This window comes from Podarcis gaigeae (genome assembly GCF_964106915.1).
Source record: "Podarcis gaigeae genome assembly, chromosome: 7".
Lineage (NCBI taxonomy): Eukaryota > Metazoa > Chordata > Lepidosauria > Squamata > Lacertidae > Podarcis > Podarcis gaigeae.
The window spans coordinates 74,348,336-74,372,717 of NC_139683.1; the positions used below are offsets into that span (position 1 = coordinate 74,348,336).

The window sequence follows — 24,382 nt, forward strand, 5'->3', positions numbered from 1 at the left end:
AGAAATTATATTTTCTCTTTCCCCATGATCTCTCCATGCTGCCTGCCTGACACTCTCTCTCTCTCTCTCTCTCTCTCTCTCTCTCTCTCTCTCTCTCTCTGTGTGTGTGTGTGTGTGTGTGTGTGGCATGGAAGAAAGGTAGGCTTATTAGGGAATTATCCCGACAGTGGGGCCCTGGGGAGAGGAAAGTGTGCAAGGAGCCCCGACACAGAGACAGTGGGATGTTGGGAAGGTGCAGTGGATAGGCTTGCTCAAAAGCAAGCTGCCTATGAAGGAGTGCAGAAACACTACACACTGAAGCCTTGATTCATATGTGCTACTACTGTAAGCCAGAGAATGCACAAATAGCAAATGGAAACAGTATGCCTCACATCTGAGAGCTGAGCTTTCTCAGCTCCCGAACTCCTGACTCCCTTGTGTGATTGAACGTGCCATCCCCACCCCCTCCATTCCTTTCCTTGCACAGATATTTAAAAATGTATATCCTAGAAAAGCTTTGCCAGCATCAGAATGCATTGCCTCGCTGTGACTAAGTCTGCATGGGGTTCAGCTTTGGCTGGCACACTTTCTTGAACACAGGAGGTTCTCTTGCAACTTCTCTTAACCTGACTGATACGCCGCCGCAGTGCCAGGCTTTCTGTCAATCTTGCCCCTTTCCTCCCTGCGGTGATTCTCCAGCAATGGCATCAAACTCTGTTTGGATCCAGCTGGGCTTATGCTCTTGTCTTTCTGGCTAGGAAAAGGGTGCTGGGCTGCCAAGAGCATATGTGCTACTGTTGCCACTTATATGTTAATTATACTTCTGAAGCGGTGCCAAGGATAGCCGCGTAAGCTGAGTCTGGCACTTGTTTACTCTTGACTCAGAACCTGGATCAGCCAAATGATATTTCTCCTGCAGCTCTGCATGAAGAGGTGTGAATTCTGCATTTAGCTGCATGTAGGTCTCGCTTCACTCAGGGTAGCAATAACAAAGACTTTAATACAAAATAAATGTATCAAAATAAAATGGAGGCAACTTAGAGGCATGCCCCCAGAGAGCTGTGATCGCAGTTGCTCTGAAATTAGCAGGCATCCATTGTATTCTGTGGGATTGTGCCATTCTCAAATTGGGGACATCGCTTTAAGACAGGGCAGGGGATTCATAGGCCTCAGCCTCATTTCCGTAAAGCCCCTTGCTGCTCCCCTTGTGGCTTACACTGATCTATTCTTGACCTGCTTTTGGATCACTGGTGGTCAGCTGGCAGCCAAAGAATTCCCTTCAAGAACAGAGTTGCATAAGTGAGTCCCCCTCTTGGTCTGTGCTGCATGGGCAACACAAAGGCTGTCATTGCTAGGGTTTCCTCTAACACCAATACACAGGCATGGGGGGAAACCCCCAAAATATGTCTCATGTCCACTAGGTGATTTGGTTCCACTGAATCTGTTCCCCACCACCACCATCGTCAGTTGAATTCCTGTGTAGTTCCCTCATCCTCATGATGGAAATCATGTCCCTGCAGCTCCAAGTTCATGAATGAGGCAAGTTTGTAGCCTTCCTCTTTGACCCTGGAACTGCTTTTACCTATAAGCCACTTTGAGTCCCGTCAAGGAAAAAGGCAGCCATAAATCAAGAAATGATAGCAGCAGCAGCAACAACAACAACAACAACAGGGAATGCCTATCCAGATTCCCATGAGTACTCCATTGCTCTATATAAAGACGCCAGCTTCCTAGCTGCTTGATGTAAAAGCAGCCCTGTATCTGAAAGGTTTTTTATGTTTGATGTTTTACTGTGTTTTATGTATGCTGTGGGCTGCCCAGAGTAGCTGGGAAACCCAACCAGATGGGTGGGGTATTATTATTATTATTATTATTATTATTATTATTATTATTATGGACCATAAAGAAGGCTGATTGCCGAACAATTGATGCTTTTGAATTATGGTGCTGGAGGAGACTCTTGAGAGTCCCATGGACTGCAAGAAGAACAAACCTATCCATTCTTAAGGAAATCAGCCCTGAGTGCTCACTGGAAGGACAGATCCTGAAGCTGAGGCTCCAATACTTTGGCCACCTCATGAGAAGATGAGACACCCTGGAAAAGACCCTGATGTTGGGAAAGATTAAGAGCACAAGGAGAAGGGGACAGCAGAGGACGAGATGGTTAGACAGTGTTCTCAAAGCTACCAGCATGAGTTTGACCAAACTGTGGGAGACAGCGGAAGACAGGAGTGCCTGGCGTGCTTTGGTCCATGTGGTCACGAAGAGTCAGACACGACTAAACGATTAAACAACAATATTATTATTATTATTATTATTATTATTATTATTATTATTATTATTAATTATTATTATTATGGCTTAAGGAAGTGGTCATTTCAATCTGTCAGCATACTATGAACAAGGACTAGATCACCAAAGGTATATAATGGCCAAACTAGATACCATAGGGACTCTTCAGTAACTGATGTGCTGTGCTGTATTTGCACCGTGCTGAGATTCAGCTGTCAGGAGGTCAGGTGAGTGTTCCACGACTTTTCTGAAATGGAAACTGTCCTCCCTCCCCCGCCGCCCAATATGTATGCTAACCTGCATATACAGATTAGAGCAGGCATGGCCAAAAACTTGGCCCTCCAGCTGTTTTTGGACTACAATTCCCATCATCCCTGACCACTGGTCCTGTTAGCTAGGGATGATGGGAGTTGTAGTCCCAAAACAGCTGGAGGGCCAAGTGTGGCCATGCTTGGATTAGAGGCTGACTACATCTTACACTTAAAAGTAGCCCAGTTTGGAGGCTGAAGGTTCTGTTTGGACAATTGACAATCACGAAAAACCTGTGAAGCTTTTACCTTAGTGCCAAGCTGAGAGAGAAAGAGATACTGCTGGGCAATTAGCTTTCTCATCTAATTTCCCCTGCTTCTCAACTGCTTGGGGAAATTAGCTGAGTGAGATAACAAAAGATATATTTTGCTGTATTTATTTCTTCTAAATGGTGTGCTGCCTTGCTGTCATAGATGGCATTCAAAATCTTAGAGATAATAGGAGATGGCAATAAAATCAGAGAACATGTCCTGCTATGGAAACAGGAAGAGTAAAGTAGCAGATAGTCAGTAGGAACAGGCTAGGTCCCAAAATCACCACCCCCTTCAAAAATGCCTGAGTCAATAGGACAGATTCTGCATGGTGTCTAAAATATAATAAGAAAGACAGTAGGTGGTTCTCCCTTGGGAAGGCTTTAAAATGCTTGTCTGGATGGCAGAATATCATCCTCTGACATCAATATCATATATCATTTAAACACTGCATGCCACATGCCATAGCTCAATGGCAGAGCAAATGCTTTCCATGCAGAAGGTCCCAGATGCAGCATTCCTTGACATCTCCCAGTAGGTAGGGCTGGAAAAACTCTTGTCTGAAACCCTTGAGAACCAGTGCCAGTACACTGGCTGGTCTAGCTAGTTAGTGCTGAACTCAATGAGCCGACTATGTCCCTGCCTGAGAACAGTCAACAAATGCAGAACAGAAATGGACATTTTTACACTCTAAGAACTACACTTGCCTTTTCAGCAATTTTTTGCTCTCCTTTGCGGAGGCAGATGGTCTGACAACAGTCCCTTGCACATCCAGGAAACTCTTGAATTGTGTGGTGGCCCGTAAAGTATGTGCAATGGATGGCCAAGTCATCAAGCACACTGGCATCAGGTTCAGCGATAGTGGCTCTTTTTCGTAACGATGGTGTTCATCTGTCTGATTGTTGAGATGATGTATGGTTGGCCAATATCGTCGAGGGCATTAGGAATTGGTTGCAGCTGTGAGGGTATTTGACAGTGATCCTTTTTGGATCGGGTGGTGGTTAGGCATCGAAAAATGTGTTGTGTGTTGGAGGGGAGGTTGTGGCCATCACCTATCCCTCCCATTGAAGGGTATTCCATTAAAGGAATCCGGTGGTCGTGGTTCCTGTCCGATGCCCAGGTGGTGGCTAGGACCATGGAAAGACACTCCAGTGTCTCTAGGGGAAAGCTTCCAGTTGATTTGCATCAACAAGCTCCCCCTACAGGTTGTTAACCCTTGTGTGACTCCCTGAAGAGCAGGCAGGAGTCAAGTATAGTCTGTTCGGATCCAGTACCTAAGCCAATACAGTGGTACTTTGGGTTAAGAACTTAATTTGTTCTGGAGGTCCGTTCTTAACCTGAAACTGTTTTTAACCTGAAGCACCACTTTAGCTAATGGGTCCTCCTGCGGCCACCCGATTTCTGTTCTCATCCTGAAAAAAAAGTTCTTAACCCGAGGTACTATTTCTGGGTTAGCGGAGTCAGAAACCTGAAGCGTCTGGAACCCAAGGTACCACTGTACCACTCACATTCTGTAATCAATAAAGTTGTGGCCTTTTTTAGCCCATTAACCTAAAATACTTGTCTCCATGTGTCTTATTTCATCACAAAGCGAGGAGCGGGGCCTCGACTCACAAATACTCTTGTCTGAAACCCTTGAGAACCAGTGCCAGTCATTTTCCACTGGCTGGTCTAGTTAGTTAGTGCTAAACTCAATGAGCCAACTATGTCCCTGCCTACAAACAAATGCAGAACAGAAATGTACGTTTTTACACTCCAAGAACCACACTTGCCTTTTCAGCAATTTTTTGCTCTCCTTTGATGAAGCAGATGGTCTGACAACACTCCCTTGCAATGGCCTGGTTACACTTGGATGCCAAACTGCTGTAGAAGCAGGCGGGATACACTTTGGGAAGGAGTTTAATCTGTTGTAGACGCGGCTGCACTCCCTCAAAAGAATTAGGAGCTCAGTTTTAGGGTTCTGATAGTGTCACTGGGTTGCTCTGCCAACTAGCTTTCCAGTCTGGTGGTGCCATTGTTGAATCACAAATGGATATATGATAAGTCATCACTCATTCATGAGTTGTGGATGAGCAGGTTCACCTGGTGTGCAGTAGTAAGGACTAGGTGGGTGAGCTGATTGGAATAGATCTGATTCAGTTTTATCCCTCCAGTATCAACAGAGGTTGAAGAGCCACATGATGTTGTGTTTTCTACAGGGATTCCACCTCACCAGTCACCACAGAGGGTTGTTCCAAGGTGATGGATCAGAGGGACAGCATGGGGATTTTGCTGGTGTACTGACCACTGCCCATCAGTCACTCCACCCAAACTGAGGGGGCATGGTCTTTGTGGTGCGGTTGGAGAAGGGGCTGTGTGTCACCAGTAATACAGATGACACCCAGCTCTGTTTCTCCCAGTCATGTGGCTTAGGGAGGTTGTCCTGATGCTGGACTGTTGTCTAGAGACAGTGGTAGGTTGGATGAGGAGCAGTAAACCAAAGATGATTTCTGACAATACAGAGGTGCTGCAGGCTGGTGCTTCTTGAGTCTAGGAACTAACTAGGTGGGTGAGGAGCAGGTGGGTACTCTGAGGGTACTCCTTGATGCAATATTTCATTGCTGACCCAAGTAGAAAGGGGTGCCTATTTCAGCTTCATCAGTTCCCTAGCTATGCTCTTTCCTGGTCAGATATAGTTTGATCACAAAAATTCATGTTCTGGTAACTTCCTGCCTTTACCACAATGCGGTCTATAAAGAACTACCATTAATGGCAATTCAGAGGCTTCAGTTTCTGCAAAATTCGACTGCCAGGGTAGTGGTTGGTTCAGCTGGCTGGAACTATGAAGCACTGGTTCTGAAGAACTTGCACTGGTTGTCTATATGCAACTGAGTCACATTATTTTTGGGGGAGGGGGGTGTTATATTAGAATGCCCTGCACAAACTTGGACTGGGTTATCTGTATTGTCATGCCTGGGCTTTAAGATCTGCTTGCCTCGGATCAACTGCCCAAATACAGTGGTACCTTGGGTTAAGAACTTAATTCATTCTGGAGGTCTGTTCTTAACCTGCAACTGTTCTTAACCTGAAGCACCACTTTAGCTAATGGGGCCTCCTGCCGCCACTGCACGATTTCTGTTCTCATCCTGAAGCAAAGTTCTTAACCTGAGGTAACATTTCTGGGTTAGCAGAGTCTGTAACCTGAAGTGTATGTAACCTAAAGTGTATGCAACCCGAGGTACCACTGTATTGGCAGCCTTTTCACTCTTACCTTCGGAGCCAAGCCAGGTATAGTGTTGGGGTCAAATTTGGGCTGGGTGGGTTCAGGGATGAAAAAGGATGCAGAACTGCTTTCACTACCACCTGTTTTTAGTGGTGAGCAGTGGCAGTAGCACACCTTCGCTTGTTGGCTGTAATCCCATCCCCTCTCAAAAAATAAGAGGGGGAAGCCCTTTTCTGTGCAACACTATGTCATGATGATGCAGGACGCGCTTCTGTAAAATAAACCTTTTGCTTCCTTGTGCCCCTCCTCCCAATTAAAATTGCTGGAACGTCCCCTGCACTGCATAGGTAAAGGTAAAGGGACCCCTGACCATTAGGTCCAGTCGTGGCCGACTCTGGGGTTGCGGCGCTCATCTCGCTTTATTGGCTGAGGGAGCCGGCATACAGCTTCCAGGTCATGTGGCCAGCATGACTAAGCCGCTTCTGGTGAGCCAGAGGAGCGCATGGAAATGTCATTTACCTTCCCGCCAGAGCGGTACCTATTTATCTACTTGCACTTTGACGTGCTTTCGAACTGCTAGGTTGGCAGGAGCAGGGACCAAGCAACAGGAGCTCACCCTGTCGTGGGGATTCGAACCGCCGACCTTCTGATCGGCAAGTCCTAGGCTCTGTGGTTTAACCCACAGCGCCACCCGCTCCCCCCCCCTCACTGCTTAGAGGGTGACAAAAATGTGAAGGGGCATTTGGGATCAACTCTAAGCAGGGAGAGACAGGTGACAGCCCCCCTATTTGTGGCACCCCATTATGGAATGCTCTCTTCTAGGAGGACTTCCCTGGCCCTGAGCTCCATGCCCTTGATGCAGCTGGTAAAAATGAAAGATGATGATGATGGTAAGTAGTAGTTTTTGTTGTTCTTCAGGGATTTTACTGCTCCATTTTCCCTGCAAAAACATTTTCTTCTGTTGTACACTGCTTTAGTTACTGCTGCTGGTTTCAGTAATTCTTGACATAATTGCTATGTTTTCATTATATAAGCCACTTCCAAAGTATGTAGAATAGAAAAGGAGGCATTTTTTTCAGGGGGAGGGGTAAACATGGAGGACCAACCCTGGTGATGGAGGCAAGGCCTAGTCTTTCTCCTGAAGTCTTCTGAGCCCCGGTTTGGTGGAGATGCCCAGAACACGAACAATCTAATACTTCTCCTCTCTTGTCCCCCCCAAAAAAACCCTTTGATCTTTTGTGGATCACTTTGGCAGTGCAAGATTTAGGACTGTCCAGACCACCCAAGTGTTCCTATTTTCCAGGGGCAGTCCCAGATTTACATAAGCTGTCCCAGTTTCTGATTTGATCCCCAAATGTCCCACTTTTCTCTATGACGTCTCTATTTTCATCAGAGAAATGATGGAGAGGATGTCTCTATTTCACCAGAGAAATGTTGGGGGGTATGGAGGTGGGTGGTTCCCCCCGCACAGGGTGCCAAGCCAAGGGAAAGCAAAATATTACACATATTAATAATAAATAAACAAATAATAAAACCCTATATTTATGTGGGTACCTACTGAGAAGATCCATAATTAGCAACCGTACAGTGGTACCTCGGGTTAAGAAGTTAATTCATTCTGGAGGTCTGTTCTTAACCTGAAACTGTTCTTAACCTGAGGTACCACTTTAGCTAATGGGACCTCCCACTGCCGCCATGCGATTTCTGTTCTCATCCTGAAGCAAAGTCCTTAACTCGAGGTACTATTTCTGGGTTAGTGGAGTCTGTAACCTGAAGTGTCTGTAACCCGAGGTACCACTGTACTACCAAAATGAATTATTGTGAAAATAAGAAATATTTAGGGGAGATTGATTTTGTCCTTGCTTGGGGCAACATCTTACCAAAGTCCACTCCTGACTACGGAGCGAGCCAGTGCCAAATAATGAACAGTTTTCAGGCCTTTAATGCCCACATTTGGAGGGGGGAGAACCCCTCTACCCCCCCCCCCCTTATATTCTAGTTCTCCTTAAGCCTGGCTTCCTTTCCCTCTTCCCCTCCCTTTTGCTGAGCCAAACCTGCTTGGCTGTGGAAACTGTTTATTCATGCTGTCTCATTGGCGAAGGACTTCGCTTGCAAGAAGCTCAGGAAGGGGTGGCCGGCTAGGGAACGATCCCTACGTTGCGTGCATCCTCCTGTAGAAGACGCCCGGTCCTAAGAAGCAGGGATGGGGACGGGGAGGGAGGGGGAGAAGGAGGAAAGCGGAGGATCAAGTAGACGGGCGGCGGCAGCCAATCAGCGGCGCTTTCCCGAGCTGCGGAAAGCAGAGCTGGCATATGAGCTGGAGCTTTGGAGATAACACATAGCTGGAATCCTGTGCGCCTCTTTTTTCCCCTCTCTCTCTTTTTCTCTTTCTCTCTGGACTGGGAGCAGCTGTGCCCTGAGGATATACCCCCCTTTTATTTTATTTCAATGCGTCTCTTCTTTCCATTAAAGTTCCCTGTCACCAGTTAGGGCAAGTCAGATAAGGTAAGGCTTGAAACGAACTGACCCCTTTAAAGAAATCAAATCTGTGCCGTATTCTTACGGGCAGAACGAATGGGAGTCTGCTGCTAATTCCGTCCTCCTAAACCAGAGATAGCCTAGCTTTTAGGAAGAGGTGTATTAGACTTCTATTTCGCATCGCTGTCTCTGATGGTTGCCTTCAAGTTTATTTTATTTTATTTTTCCTCCTCTTTCTGCCGGCTGAGCCTTTCCCAGTTCATGCGATGCTCTTCTCTTGCTGCGCGCGTCTGTTTATCCCAGATTATGTGCAGTGAAAGCTCTGTTTTAAAGGAGAGAGAGAAAAGAAGACACGGGGTGGTGTGTGCAGGTGTGTATGCATATATAATGTATGTATTCTCCGTGGGAATGGCAATCTCGCTGATGGTTCTGCTGCTGCTCCCCTACAGCGTGGGCAGATGCACGCATTTGGAGGGGATCACATTCAGGTCCGACACAGATCTGTGCGCGCTCCTCTGTAGCGTGAGCTGGTTTCCAGTTGCGAGGAAGGCTCTGCATGTCGACTTGAGAGGCGGATTGAAACGCAATCGCTTCTCCTCCAAAGCGAGCCTTCTTCCCCGTTGCCCATGTGCTGATCTTAAAACATTACCTGCTATTTCAGCCCTTGGAAAGAAAAGGGGGGGGGGTGCAGGGAAAGCAGATAGCTGAGAGGAGCAGAGCTGCTTTTCCTTAACGCTTTAAAAGGGTAAACTTTCTCTCTTTGACTTCGTGTAGCAGAGGGCACTGGGGTGCAGTGGGATGGAGACACGGTTAAAAGCTTGCCCCCATTTTTCACTCAGTAAAGGAAGATATCAACAAGATGGGGGGGCGGGTTTGGCTGCTTAGTGATCATGAGCATTCCTTGAGAGCTGCAGTTTTTGGACATGGAAACAGTTCGGAGACTCTGGGTGAAAACAGTCGAGGGAGGGGGAGGAGGAAATAAGACGATCTTTTGCTAATTAACGCTTTGGAAATATGGTCCCATTGCATCTTCATTTGTGTGTGAGTGCTTGTTGTGGCCTGTCAAAGGGGCAAATGAGCTCCTCCAGATAACAAGGCAAAATAAACAGTCGTTCATCTCTGCCAGGCAGACATTTGAAAAATAAAATGCATTATTATTATCATTAAAGTATTTTGCAGATAATAATAATAATTTCACTTGAAGGCTTTGAATTGGGATCTGCAGCAGGCAGTGTAGCAAAGAGCACACATACACCCCCTCCCAGTTTTCTGAATATACATACACGGTATACATACATATATGCATGTATATCATTAATGCCTACAGCTGTCAGGTAATTTAAAACAAAACTGTCCCAGCTTCCTTCCCCTCCATTTTTTTTTAAAGATTGAGTACAATGACAAGGACTAAGCTTTTATAGGCTGAAGGCAAACTATAGGTGCAATCCAGTCAAGTTAAGCGTAAGTGCCAATGATTTCAGTGGGCGAAAGTTAAGCATGTGCATAATGCTCCTGCTGAAAGCAGTTAACGTAAATGATGCTCAGCTTTGACTGACTGTGTCCTTTATGTGAAGAAATGTTCTCTTTGCAATCTTTCTTCTTTAATCAGTGTATGTAGCAGTAGCAGTAATAATGTCATGTCTTAAAGTCAATAAGTAATCTGAGTTGCTGTACAGAGGTGTGGAGCTGATTGAATAGGCACTGTACTCATTTTTAGGAGGCCTGAATACAAATTTAGTAAGATAACCATAAATCCTACCAGCCTCTTTGCATCTGGCACTATATTACAATAAACATTTTAGAGGGGTGTTTTAGGAGGTCCAGGAAGTTAATCCTACCTTCATTTTGTGTAAGGCATGCTAAGTTTTTGGAGTCGTCCCCCCCTATAAATATAGGAGTGTGTGATGTAATATGCAGTAATAATTTTGTGGAGGCAAGTGTTTTCAAAATGTTGGTGATCCGGACAGGAATTCCTCAGTGATCAGCCTGGATAGCTCAGTCGCTTAGAGTGTGGTGCTGATAATGCCAAGGTTGTAGGTTCAATACCCGTATGAGACAGCTGCATATCCGTACATTGCAGGCAGTTGGACTACATGATCAAACTGTATGAATCAGTCTTTAGTTTCCTGTTTGTTTACTACATAGGAGATTGTCAAGACTGTGCCAGAGATAAATTGACTTGTTATGTCAGTGGCGGCCACAGGGGGTGCTGTGCAGCTCATAGTTTCATTTTCTTTTCACCACCCATCAAGGCTGTAATCCTATAGCCACTTACCTATGATCAAGTCTCACGGAAGTCTATGGGATTACGGATGATTAGATATGAAAACGGATGTGATTTAAGGCTCTTTGTAAACTTTTCACAGGGCTTTGCTTATTTCTTCACAACAGCATTTTATTATTTATAGGACGGATTCAATATCACACTATTACTATAGTACCGCCAGCACAAGTGTTTCTCTATGGGTCTCCACTAGTGCACCCGGTTAGTTGAATCCACCCTACTGCTCAGAATGAAGGTACATAACATTCTCCAGGTATAAAATGTGCACTGTTTGCTACTTTTACATGGGCGGTGATTTCATTAAAGTATTGTGACAAGCATTTTAGGATAGCTTGACTTGTATATAACAGGAAATCACGTCAATTATGATAATGTGTGGTGAATTTCTTATGTGTCATGGGGGAAGGAAAGAGAGATAGTTCACTCAAAATGGGGGAAATGTTTTAAATTCCTAGATATTTATTGTTAAATTTTCAGTAGCCTTCAGTAAAGAATTGACTTTTTTATTATTTTAAAGAAATCAATGTTGTGGCAGCTTAGTGACTGGATACTGGTAATTTTCATAGACTTTGCTAAATGAAGTATCTTTTAATAGCTATTTGGATCTGGTTACCACCAGGCTTTTGCATAAAGCCAAGTCTGAATTTGCATTATTATTATTTGTCAAAATATTTCTGCCCTTCTTTTTTGTAACCCCCCCCCCCAAAAAAAACCCTTTATGGAGGTTGACAATGTCATAATCACTCCTAAAAATACTGAGAGAATGTACATACACTAAGTTAATAAAGATACCAAAAAGCAGACTGGTACATTGAGTTATTTGATGTAACTCAGATGCCTGCGGAAATATCCCAGTCTTTCATTGTGCATGGAAATGCAAGCAGTGAAAAATCTAGGTAGATCTTGTACCTCCAACATTCCTCAAAGGAAAATAAGGACATTTCTCATTCTCCCTGCAACTGACCCTCCTCGACCCTCCCACCCCCCAGCCCCCCTCCACAGAGCATTTCTATTATGGCTAAACCAACAGGACACAGGGAACACTGAGAAAACCCCTTGATCCCAATGTTATTTTATTCTTTGGTAAATTTACAAAAATAAAAACACATGCCAATACAGTGGTACCTCAGATTAAGAACTTAATTTGTTCTGGAGGTCTGTTCTTAACCTGAAACTGTTCTCAACCTGAGGTAACACTTTAGCTAATGGGGCCTCCCGCTGCTGCCGCTGCCGCGTGATTTCTGTTCTCATCCTGAACCCAAGGTACTATTTCTGGGATAGCAGAGTCTGTAACCTGAAGCATCTGTAACCTGAAGCGTCTGTAACCCAAGGTACCAGAGGGAAATGAAATTTAGAAAGGGGCAAGGTTAGACCTGGACACACAAAACAATATGGTTTTGTTTGTTTGCTTGTTTTCAAATCAAGACTCCTTGCTAGGGCAGCCCTGCCCTCTGCCAGCACCACTCCTCTTCCTCCTCACCTGCTCTCCAGCAGCTGCTGCGAGCTGCCCAAGGGGGCAGACCAACAGTGGTGATCATAGAGAGGCAAAAGGATGCTCTCTCTCAGCCACCAACATCGCTCGAGACAAGCACCGCCTCCTCCTCCTCCCTGAGATTGGCAGTGGCGATACTGGCAGGGGAAATAGGGACATTCCGGGATCAAATCAGAAGCAGGGATGGCTTTTGTAATTCCGGGACTATCCTTGGAAAACAGAGACAATTGTAGGAAATGCGACCCCCCTTGGTGTTTGGATGCCATTCCCCAAAAGGCCCTGTCCTTTGTTTTCCAAGTGCATCTCACATAATTGGAGGAGACATAGTGGGGCCTGTGATGTTGATTTAAATATATAAGGCAGGTAGATACATCACTTAAAAGGTAAAGGGACCCCTAACCATTAGGTCCAGTCGTGACCGACTCTGGGGTTGCAGCACTCATCTCGCTTTATTGGCCGAGGGAGCCGGCGTACAGCTTCTGGGTCATCTGACCAGCATGACTAAGCCGCTTCTGGTGAACCAGAGCAGCGCACGGAAACACTGTTTACCTTTCTGCCGGAGCGGTACCTATTTATCTACTTGCACTTTGTCGTGCTTTCAAACTGCTAGGTTGGCAGGAGCAGGGACCGAGCAAAGGGAGCTCACCCTGTCATGGGGATTCGAACCGCCGACCTTCTGATCGGCAAGTCCTAGGCTTTGTGGTTTAACCCACAGCACCACCCATGTCCCTTAGGTGATATTTAAGTGACAACTGTAGGATTATCCCCTTCTTTGCTTTTGCTGAACTGATCTGACAGCCTACTGGGGAACAGGGATTGCCGGTACTCAGTACATGCACCCATAAAAGCTGAGCACTGTCAAAATTGTTGGTGTAATAAAGCAAATTTATTCAAGATGAAGCAGAAATATCAAAGGAGTTTAGCTGAATGTCATCAAGCTTGATGTTAGAGTTTTTAACCTGATGGTGTTGGACTGTCCTCACTTTTGAGTTGGCTGAGGCTGCTGGGAGTTGGGGGTCCAACACCATTTGGAGGCCCACAGATTAGCCATCCTTGATTTAAAGTGTACGGTCTTCAAACAAAAACATCTTGGAGGTCCCGGGCCACAGAGAGGTTAGGCTAGCCTCAACCAGAGCCAGGGCTTTTCGGCTGTGGCTCCGATCTGGTGGAATGCTCTGTCACAAGCGACTAGGGCCTTGTGGGACTTGACATCTTTCTGCAGGCCCTGCAAGACAGAGCTGTTCCACCAGGCCTTTGGCCAAGGCACAGTCTGACCCCCTCCTTTGGTAATTCTTCACAGAACTCTAGCCCAATGGTTGCCATTAATTTGATTTGAACTGATTTTATAATGAATTGATTTTATAATGATGTATTATTTTACTGTTGTTAGCCGTTCTTCAGCTGGGGAGGGTGGGATATAAATAAAATTTTATTATTTTATTATTATTATTAACTATTCTAGCCTCATTGCTTCCTGTCTACTATTGTGGTAATAACAGCAACAGGAAAGCTTGCTTACAGTTAACAGGTTGTTGCAGGCAAAAGTCAATTTGCATGCCAGGGTTCACATTCCCAGAGCCAAGAGGCATGGACACCTCTCCTGATCCTCTTCCTCCAAGCACATATGGCTGGTCCAGAACCAAATTGCCAACAACAAAGAAAGGAAGGATTTTGATTTCTCTCTGGATTGTCATTTGAATTGGAAATAGGAATCTGTGTCCAAAAATGAGGTGTCAGGGTCTGCCTGTCACAAAGTCATGCCAAAGTCATGTCAAGGAAGTGAAAGCCCAAGCCAATCAGAGACAAAAGGCAGGTATCCATTCCCAGAGGGACAGCCCTATTAGTCTGTTTTAGCAAAAAGGCATAGGATCTTGTGGCACCTTATTATAGCGTAGATATTTGTGAACTAGAGACCACTTCAAGAGATGAAGGAAGTGGTGTCTGCTTCTGTAGGAATGCAGATTCAGGATGAGAGGAAAGGATGAATTTCTCACCCTTTGCTCCTTTTGTGGTGCTTGAAGAGTTGACTTTTGTGAGAGATCTTCATTATAGGATGCACTCCCAGGTCCCGTACAAATTTAAATATTTGTTTTGTTTTGTTTGGAACATTGATAGCCTGTAAATTGTAACAAAATGAGTACCCCCAAAAGGAACTGGAAGTGTAAGCATAAGAAAAAAGGAGGCAACACATCTATTTATCTGAAATTCCCCGAGGAAGGATCAGTAGGGCCTAAAATGTGTTGAATCGATAAACATATCTTTTGTCTACCTCACTGTTCCCCCCCTCTAATCTCCAGTTCTATAATTTGTATAAATGATGTTTCTGATAATTTTTTACCCCACATTTCCCCCCCAAAGATCTCAAGGTGGCACTTGTGGTTCTCTCCCTCCCCATTTGATCCTTACTCTGTGGGGTGGGTGATTTAGGCTGAAAGATGTGACTGTCCCAGTGAGCTCCAGTGTGAGTATGGATTTGAACCCACACCTCCAAGATCCTAGTATGATATTTCTCGTATTCCGGGAGCTGGACAATTGGCAGTATAAACAAAGCAGGAGAGGCACTTTATAGAACACTGGAGTTCTTGCCCCAAAATTTCATTTGGTAGACCAGCTGGCAAATTGGTTTCAGGGTAAACAGCCTGTAAGCAAGTTGGCTTGTAGAGAAGAAAATATATGATGTTAGGTAATGTGCTAATGCAATCATATACATGTCTACTTGGAAGGAAGCCCCATTGAGCAAAATAAGACTTCTCAGCGAGTGTGTACAGGATTGCAGCATTAAATGGTTTCACTCAATTGATTTTTAATCATTTAAATAAAAAAAAAACAGCTGAAAGTGAGAGTATACAAATAGTGGGGAGGGGAACGTGCTTAAGATTTTGTATATAATACAGCATATTATCACCCTTCTTTTGCACACAGCCTTTAGGGTTGCCAGATCAACTGGAGACCTAATAATAATAATAATAATAATTGTACCCCACCCTTCTGGCTGGGTTTCCCCAGCCACGCCGGGCAGCTTCCAACAGAATATTAAAAGCACAATAAAACATCAAACATTAAAAACTTTCCTAAACAGGGCTGCCTTCAGATGTCTTCTAAAAGTCAGGTAGTTGTTTATCTCTTTGACATCTGATGGGAGTCCGTTCCACAGGGCGGGTGCCACTACCAAGAAGGCCCTCTGCCTGGTTCCCTGTAACTTGGCTTCTCGCAGTGAGTGAACCATCAGAAGACCCTCGTCCCTGTATTTCAGTGTCCAGGTAGAACGATGGGGCTGGAGATGTTCCTTCATGTATACTGGGCTGAGGCTAATAATAATGATAATAATAATAATAATAATATGCCACCCATCTGACTGGGTTGCCCCGTCCACTTTGGGCAGCTCACAACAAAATATTAAAAACACAGTAAAACACTATTTCACTATTGGTGACTCAGCAGAAAATTGTCAAGCTACTGTACCTTCCAGCTATTCTTTCCTCAGTCCTTCTGTTTGCCCTCCTCACTCATTTGCCCCCATTTTATTTTAACATTATTATTATTAATATTAAAGATTATGGGTCGAAAAAAGTCTTCCATTCCATGCGTAGAACAGACTTGTTGTAATCCATTGCATCACCATTGCACAATTAACTTAAGTCCAATTGATGTCTGTGGGTCCTCTTGCAGTATGAATACGTCTAGGTCCAAGAGTTGCAAGCTGAAGTACGTTTCATCTGTGATAACTGAGTTCCGTGTTTACTAGAATGAGCTAAATACTTAGCTTCTTCTAAGCAGGTTGTAGAGCTGTTTGGTTGTGTTGTGTTGTGTTTTTCTGTTGTACTGAAATGTTTCCATGTGGAGGTGAACATGAAGAACTCTAGTATATCTCCAAACAAGACTTTCCATGATTTCTTCCGTGATGAGAGAAATTTTGTTTGACTAGACTAAGGTATTTTTAACAGTGATATATAGCATTAGCAACCTGAAGTGCTGACTCTTGGCAAGTCTAAAAGCCTGGCTTTTATAGGGCGGTGAAATAATCTACAGGCATCTGAGCAGCAGCCCAGAAAAGACATGTATCATCCACCTTCAAGCAGTATCTATTTTTTTTAGATACTGTTAGAGAGATTAACAGTTCAGTCCTGTGTACTGTATATTTACTCAGAAGTAAAGCAGGCCCATTATGTTCAATTGGAGTTATTTTGTCTGTGGTATATTGCATGCTTACCCTTGAATCAACCCCACTGAACACAGCAAGAATTCCTTCTGAATCAACATGCTCTGCAGATCTCTGAATCATTATTCTTGCTTTATGATTCAAATATTTTATTTCCTGGTGCATAGTTGGAATGGCAGTACTTTCATGAAACGTCTCCACGGCTTTTGTTTTACATGTCATTTTCATTCACAGAATTGCAGAATTGTTGGAAGGGATCCTGGGGATCATCTAGTCCAACCCCCTGCAATGCAGGAATCTCAACTAATATTGTAAACCACCATTTGATCCTCGGATGAAGGGCGGTGTAGAAATTTTAATAATAATAATAATAATAATACAGTCAGAGTGAAGTTATTTTTTGCAAAAAAAATAATCATTTCCAAACTAGGAAAGACTTGTTGAATTTCTGTCTACTATATCACAGTTAGGGGTGTGGGTGGCGCTGTGGATTAAACCACAGAGACTAAGGCTTGTTGATCAGAAGGTCAGCAGTTCGAATCCCTGCGATGGGGTGAGCTCCCATTGCTTGGTCCCTGCTCCTGCCAACCTAGCAGTTCGAAAGCACATCAAAGTGCAAGTAGATAAATAGGTACCACTCCAGCGGGAAGGTAAATGGCTTTTCCATGCGCTGCTCTGGTTTGCCAGAAGTGGCTTAGTCATGCTGGCCACATGACCTGGAAGCTGTACGCCGGCTCCCTCGGCCAATAAAGCGAGATGAGCGCCACAACCCCAGAGTCATCCGCGACTGGACCTAATGGTCAGGGGTCCCTTTACCTTTACCTTTTATACCACAGTTAAAGGCACAAGAGCCCTGAACCCTAAACCAAAGCCTAGGTTGACCCATTAAAGACAACAAGACTTGGTCTGGGTAGACATATTTACTCAGAGGTAAGGCCCACTGAGTTTTGTAGGACTTACCCCCAGGTAAGTAGGCATAAGATTGCAAGTTAAGGGATTTATGTGTGCCTCTGTTTTGCCCTTACACCTCTTCCTGTTTTGTATGCCTGTAGCCTTTCTCTTTGCCTGAGAGTCCCACTCTGTGCGTTTGTATTTTCCTTTACTTTTTCGCAACAGCTTAACCTTCCTCCTTTCCTCTTCCTTCTTCCCACGTGTCACAATTCCTGGGAATCTTCAGAGCAGCACCCACTCACTCCTTTCACTCCTTTTGCACATCAATGGCTCATTTAACTGTTGTCCTGTGCTATACCCCACCTCCATGTGCAGGGATGCAGGTTTAGTTTACATTTCAACAAACCTTGGAGGGGTGTGTGCAAAGTTCAACAGTTAAATACCCCTGCATACATTGGGGTTCCCCTGGGAATGCTGTTTTGTTTTTGAATGGTCCCTTTTCACCTCCAAAGCAATAGTTCAGCATCAGGGTGACAGTTACCTAAATGGAACCTCCACACGGTGGTGTGCATTTTGGGGGGGAAAGTTAGAGGAAAGTTTTGGAATAAAAATCTATGGGTGCTATATGTGGGAAGGGGAAGGTTGCTTATACAGCTCTCCTCTTTATGCATGGGAGCTAGTCTAGGAGTGCAGTGTAGGCACAGAAGCCAATTTCCATGTCACCTTTCCTTGTGGGATCAGAACTCTCCCCTAAATCAGAAAGCACCCAAAACTGTATGAAGCCAAAGGCATGAGCTGATGTGATTGGCAATCTTTTCTCCATACACTGACTTCCTGGAAGAGTGCAAGAGGGGAAAAATAGACCGCAGTGTTTGAGTCAGAACGTCATCCGTTAATAAATCTAAAGGGATTTATTAAGCAAGAGAACAAGGAGCGTCTGGTGGGAGACTGCTAAGTCTAGGACCTACATTTCCCAGGAGCTCCTGGTGTGACCCGTGACTGACCTTGAGAAGGGAGCAGCCCTTCCAGAGGTAGAGAGCCTGAAGAATTAGGTAGGGAAATGCATGCAGAGGCTGAATGTGGTTTGCTGTCTGGGATAAGAGTAAGCACTGTAATATTGTTGTTCAGACTGTGCTAGGAAGACCTATGCTATTGAATTGACAGGCAGAGCAACCTGTTTGAAGACTCATGCTTTACACTGTTTTTTCATGTACCTTTTACAGTTTGGGTGTCTGCGGGCTTCCTTGTTTTTTTACCTACCTCTATTAAAACCATCTGTTTGCTAGCCATGTCTCATAGAGGCTGCAGGGATAGTACAGAGCTTACTAATGCAATTTAATAAATAATAATACTGAAGCGCCTTCAGCAGTTGTCTCCTGTCCTGTAGCTAAGCAAGCATGCTACTGAATCATACTCTTATTAACTGGAAATTAAATAGGAACAATATGTGATATCGGTTGCAAGGATTTGGAGAGCTCACAGGCAGGAGTAACCAGAACCACATGGTGAAATGGACTAGATGCAAAGGATATGGAGGAGTTTCAATTATGAGTTAAGGTCAATTGTGATCGTCAAGGTGTAGCTGTTAGGGCAATGCTATTGTCTTATAATGGGTAGATCTGGCTGTGCCTTCTACAGGTTCTCATCTAAAGTGTAGACATCAACTTGAGGTTCCTAGAGCCAAGGATCAAGATTACACTTTGGCCCTAGCAATACAGATTGGGTGCTAAATATTTGGTTCTGTCTGGGTGGGTGTTTGCCTGGGATGAGAGGAGGAAAAAAAGAGGCTGAGGTAGGGAAAGAAACATGAGTTGTATAGTGGGCTGTTAAGCAGCCTTGAGATGCTGCAAGAATATCCTGTTACTTGAGGGAACTGATACTTCTTTAAAGGCTATCATTAACTCTCTAGGTGACTGCTGTTCTTCTTCCCTCACTTCCCTGATCAATGTACATTACAAATATCTCCATTCTTTTCCCTTTATGAGTGAAATAACAATCTAAAAAGCTGTCCATATGAGTCAGAGAAGTGCAAAGTAATATAATAACTGTACATTGTTGTTAATTTAACCCTAAATAGGCAAGTCACACCAAAAAAGCACTGTTATCTTTCTAAGCATTTCCTTTTTCCTTCTTTTTCTTTGTTAGAGTTTTGAAGTGTTTATTGGAAGATTCGTTTCACAAGACAACCACCCTCCCCCCACCCCAAATCTCTGGGTTTAGGGGTGTAGAGTGCTTCCCCCAACCAATCTTCCATCCATCTCCCCATGTGCTCTTAGCAGAACTGGAATGGAATATTGGACCTTTCAGCACAAAATCTTGTCAAGCTCAGTATTCTGGAGCATAGACTCTCTGCCCAACACTTTAGAAAAGGGGGGAAGGGAGAGGAGAAAGAGAAAACCACCACCACAAGGCTAAACAAGTGTCTGTGCTTGTGTGAAAGTGTGTGTGAGAGAGTTAATATTGTGTGTTATTAGACAATAACCTCACCTGGAGTTCAGTGTATATACTGTTAACACTGGAATGAGACTATGATTTGATCTTTCTCAAATTTTTGCATGTTGATTCTTGAAATCAGGGAACAATTTTTTCTTTATATTTGAGTACAGGTAGATGCCATTTTGAATCAAGATGATGAACCAAATCTTTTAAAACCACTAAATTAAAAGCTGCACTGATTTTTGTGTGTGTTTTGTTCCTAAGAATTTCCGACCAGTGCTGGGTGGGAGTCAGCAAGTACAAAATGCTAACCTGTTCCCACGTATCGAAAAGTGCCTTCTCTCCAAGGGGACCGCATTCCATACCATGAACCCCTGTTGTGCTGGACACCTTATCTTCAGGTTGTCATAACTAAACTATACTAATCCTGCGATGAATGGTGTTGTAGACTTGGATAAATAATAGCAAAGATGGCTTGAAGTATCGTAAGGTAAAGGACACCTGGACTGTTAAGTCCAGTCAAAGGCGACTAAGGTGTTGTGGCACTCACCAAGGGAGCCAGCATTTGTCCAAAGACCATTTTCCAGGTCATGTGGTCAGCATGTCTAAACTGCTACTGGCACACAGAGGACTGTGACGAGTGCCAGAGCACACAGAAACACTGTTTACCTTCTCGCTGCAGCAGTACCTATTTATCTACTTGCACTGGTGTGCTTTCGAACTGCTAAGTTGTCAGGAGCTGGGACAGAGCAATGGGAGCTCACCCCGTCACGGGGATTTGAACTGCCAAGCTTCTGATCAGCAAGCCCAAGAGGTTCAGTGGTTTAGACCACATACGCAGTGATAGTGTCATTGTTCAGCGTTGAACTTGCTTCCTAGATTGTTGTTGCTCTTCCAAGACTTTGAATTACAGTCTCTACAGGTGGGAAGAACAACCTGTGTGGAGGTCTGGTCTACATCTGCCTGTTTTCATAAATGGTGAGCTCTTCAGTATCATTGGTGTTGATGTCTAAACAATGCACTTCTAAACACTCACACTGGTACATTGCAGACAACCCAGTGACCATCAAATTGAGCAGTCTTCATAACTATTAACAAGATGCCCCATATTTCTCTCCTGCACTATCAAGCTAGTAAGCAAGCCAAGTACTGAATGCTGGAGCCATCACCAAACACACAACTTTGTCAGTTGCAGAGGGCTCATTTTAAAAAGGATAGCCAACCACATTCACAGCACGACCACTACATTAGCAGAGATTGTTTGCCTTTTAAATAAAATGTATTACTGAACATTTGTCAACACACTAGTATTACTGAATGATGCTTAACAGACCACAATTAGCACAAATATTTTTACACCTAAATATTTATTCTCTAGCCCTTACCAATGAGTTCCACACACTAGCTTTATGTTTTTAAAATACCTATAATGCACCATTTGGTCCCGGGGCAAGGTTCATACAGAATCTATAGAACAAATTTAAACATACAGCATAAGAACTTCAACTAAAATCATTTTTTGAAACTATAGTGACCCATTACATAGAAAACAAGGATTTTAATCTTGCTTTTCAGCCAGAAAGGCTTCCAAAACAACTTACGTCAGATCCTTTTTTTAAAGAAAAGCTACTGCTTGCTTGGAGGCCTGCACCACACTTAAAGGAAAAAGGGATGAGAAGGGAAGAAGAAAAGAAATCTGTCCACCAATTCTTGCAATTTAAGTTACACAGTAGTTCTTACAATGGCCAGCTGGAATGGAAGCAATTCAGGGAGAGAAGGAGCTGATCTCTCTGCAAAGCTGATAGGGTAGCTTCTTATCTATCCCTCTGCTGTGGCGTGATGGAATGGGTTGTGGCCAGTTGATATTTGAAGGAGACAAGGATCATCCCAAAACAGCTGGTCTCTCCACTGAGCAGATGAATAGCTCTGCTTCCATTCTCTTCCTCAGCTGCAGCCAGGTGGAATGGATGCTGCCAGGTCAATTTTAAATGAACCGCTATAGATGGATGCCAAATGACCAAATCCCTTCGGGGAACAAAAGAAAGGTAGCTCTTTCACTTGCTGGAGTTACCATATAATTTGAAGGAGAAGACGAAGACGAAGACGAAGACGAAGACGAAGAAGAAGAAGAAGAAGAAGAAGAAGAAGAAGAAGAAGAAGAAGAAGAAGAAGAGCAGCTACTGCCACAGTGTATATTATTAAAAGTGCACCACTTCTTGTAATTTATTTTGGAATTTATCGAAAAATGGACATTTGGATTTTGTTCCCAGCTGCCAAAATAATGCATGCTCTCGAGAAAGCTATCTAGCCTGAAAATGTCTAGCTTAGACATAGGTGTGCCAGTGTGCATCTCCTAATTGACAGCCGGGTCAGAGGTTGGCACAACGCTGGAACAGTTAATGCATCTGTGGGCTCTTTATTTGTGTTGTTTTAGGATACAATCTGACACTTTGATTCATTTGGACCATGACTGGGGATATCACGATCTTCATAAAAACCAACGAGTCTTGCTCCACAGGACGATTCGGATGCTAATTATTCTCATTAATTTGTAATAAGTGTTTATTCTATTCATCGTGGAGCTTATTATATTTTAATGAGCGTTGCAACTGCCCTGCGGTGAAAAACTCCCCAACGTCTCTGTATATGTGCATAAGTGGGTGGCATTTAAAATTACGGGGATTTATCCAAAGGGTGACTTGTCTGAATAAGGCTGATGTCTTCAAAAGTATTTGCGCTCACAGTTACTTCTATTATTTTTTTAAAAATGTCATTTTAAAGCAATGTATTCTAAACATTGTTTGTTTGCAGTTGGGTGCAAAACAACAACAACAACCACCCCTTTAAGTCTGTTTACGAATGGCACAAACATGCCAAACAAGTTGAAGATAGCCTGAGGGCTTCATTAATTTGAGATTTCATTGTGATGATGATAGGTGCACCCAAGTGTTTGTAGAGTATTATTTTTCTCTCCACATGTGTAAGAATGTCCTCTTCTGGAATACAGTATAGGTTTCCTCATTGCTCAGGTTACCAGGCTTTAGGTACTGAGAAGCTAAATGGGCACAAAATTATGCATAAAATCATCAGCATAAACCGGCCCTTTCTTCTGAGTAGCCTTGTTTAGCTATCATGGCCAAACCATTGTTGATTGGTAACCTGGGGGTTTGAGCACTTTTCTCTCCATACAGAATTCCTCCCTCCTTTCCCCATTTTGTTAAAGCCTCGGTTTGCCAGTGTTTCCAAGTTGGTTAAATGATAATTATTGCTACTGACAAGTAACCCCTCCTAATCCACTTTAGTCTGTGGATTAAATTTAAAATTGTTTGCTTGATTCGCACAGCACAGCAAGTTATGGTTTGAGCAAATCAGGAAAGGGAGGAGGGTCTACATGAATACTGTGTGCTCGTGATGGTCTGAACTGTACCTGCCTGAGGTGCAGAGTGCATATGTGAATGTGTCAGAGAGATGGCAGGAGAGAGGAGGGCAATGTGGGAGAACAGCCTTGATTTGATATGTTTTGGAGCCATTTTATACATAACACTTCCTGTTCAAATGCTGTAATGATACTTGGGGGGGGGGGCTGCATCTTGTTTCTTGTGAATTTCCCCACCCTTTAATTTTATTAAAATTCCTCTGCCCCACAACACTTCTCTATGCTGAGATTTTTATTATTATTATTGAAACACTGATATTTCTCCTTCTTTCATTATGCATTAGTGATAAAGAAGAGGCTTTGGAATATGGTCAATAGGAAATGTCCTCAATTTAAAAGCTCCCTACATTGGCAATTTTTGCTGATCTGGAAAATTCAGTAGGTCTCATAATTAGCAAGGCTGATTAAGTACATCATGCAGAAATTGCAAATTAAGCCTATCCTTCACATTGAATATGAAATACAGTTACACAGATTTATTTTATGCCATAATGTGAAATGAATAACATCTATATGCAGCTCTTAAAAACTTCAGCTTCATCCAGGATGAACAACAATCATCAAGGAGGGAAAATACAGTGACATCTAGAGACCGCTGAGTGAAATCAACAATAATATTTTGGTATAATTGAATTGTGTATGTCCCAAAATGGCATGAAAAAAGTACTCAAGCTGCTAAGCTAAACATTTGCATCACTCAGTGGTTTATTGAAGTTTACCACAGTGTCTCCCATTGATCTTCACTGCAACAAAATATTCTTTTGCATGTGCCAACATAGCAGCAAAAGAGTGATTATATCATATTCAGAACTCTAAAAATATATTGAAACTCGTAACAGGACATTCCCTACGCTGATCCAAAGTGGAATTACTTAAATAAATTGAATTTATTTATTTATTTATTTATGTCATCTTTAAAAAAAATAGTATCAAGGTATGAGAAGAATCCTCCTCTTCTTTATTTCTTAGGCTTTTATGTGACAAATGAATGACTGGCAGAAGTGTGGATTGTACCTGTAGGATATTTATTTATTGAATTTGTATTCCTTCCTTCTTCCTGAAGGAGCACAGAAATGCAAACAGTTCCACATTATTATTATTATTATTATTATTATTTAAAAAATTTAAATCCATTAAAACACTATTTTAAAAAGAAAACATTTCATTTAGAAA

At 43.4% G+C, this 24,382-nt stretch overlaps 1 protein-coding gene across 6 annotated transcripts in view; it reads left to right on the top strand.

The window, feature by feature from the left end:
- CDH18 (cadherin 18) overlaps positions 1–24,382 on the top strand; it is a 605,089-nt gene that overhangs the window by 307,970 nt on the left and 272,737 nt on the right. The window contains exon 1 of one of the 6 annotated variants that reach the window (XM_083747249.1): positions 8,312–8,881. The exons of 4 other annotated variants lie outside the window; for them this stretch is intronic. The gene's annotated coding sequence lies outside the window, so the exon portion shown is untranslated. Of the gene's footprint in view, positions 1–8,311; positions 8,882–24,382 lie in introns of those variants that run through there. One more of the 6 variants, XM_083747248.1, reaches the window with a different exon arrangement.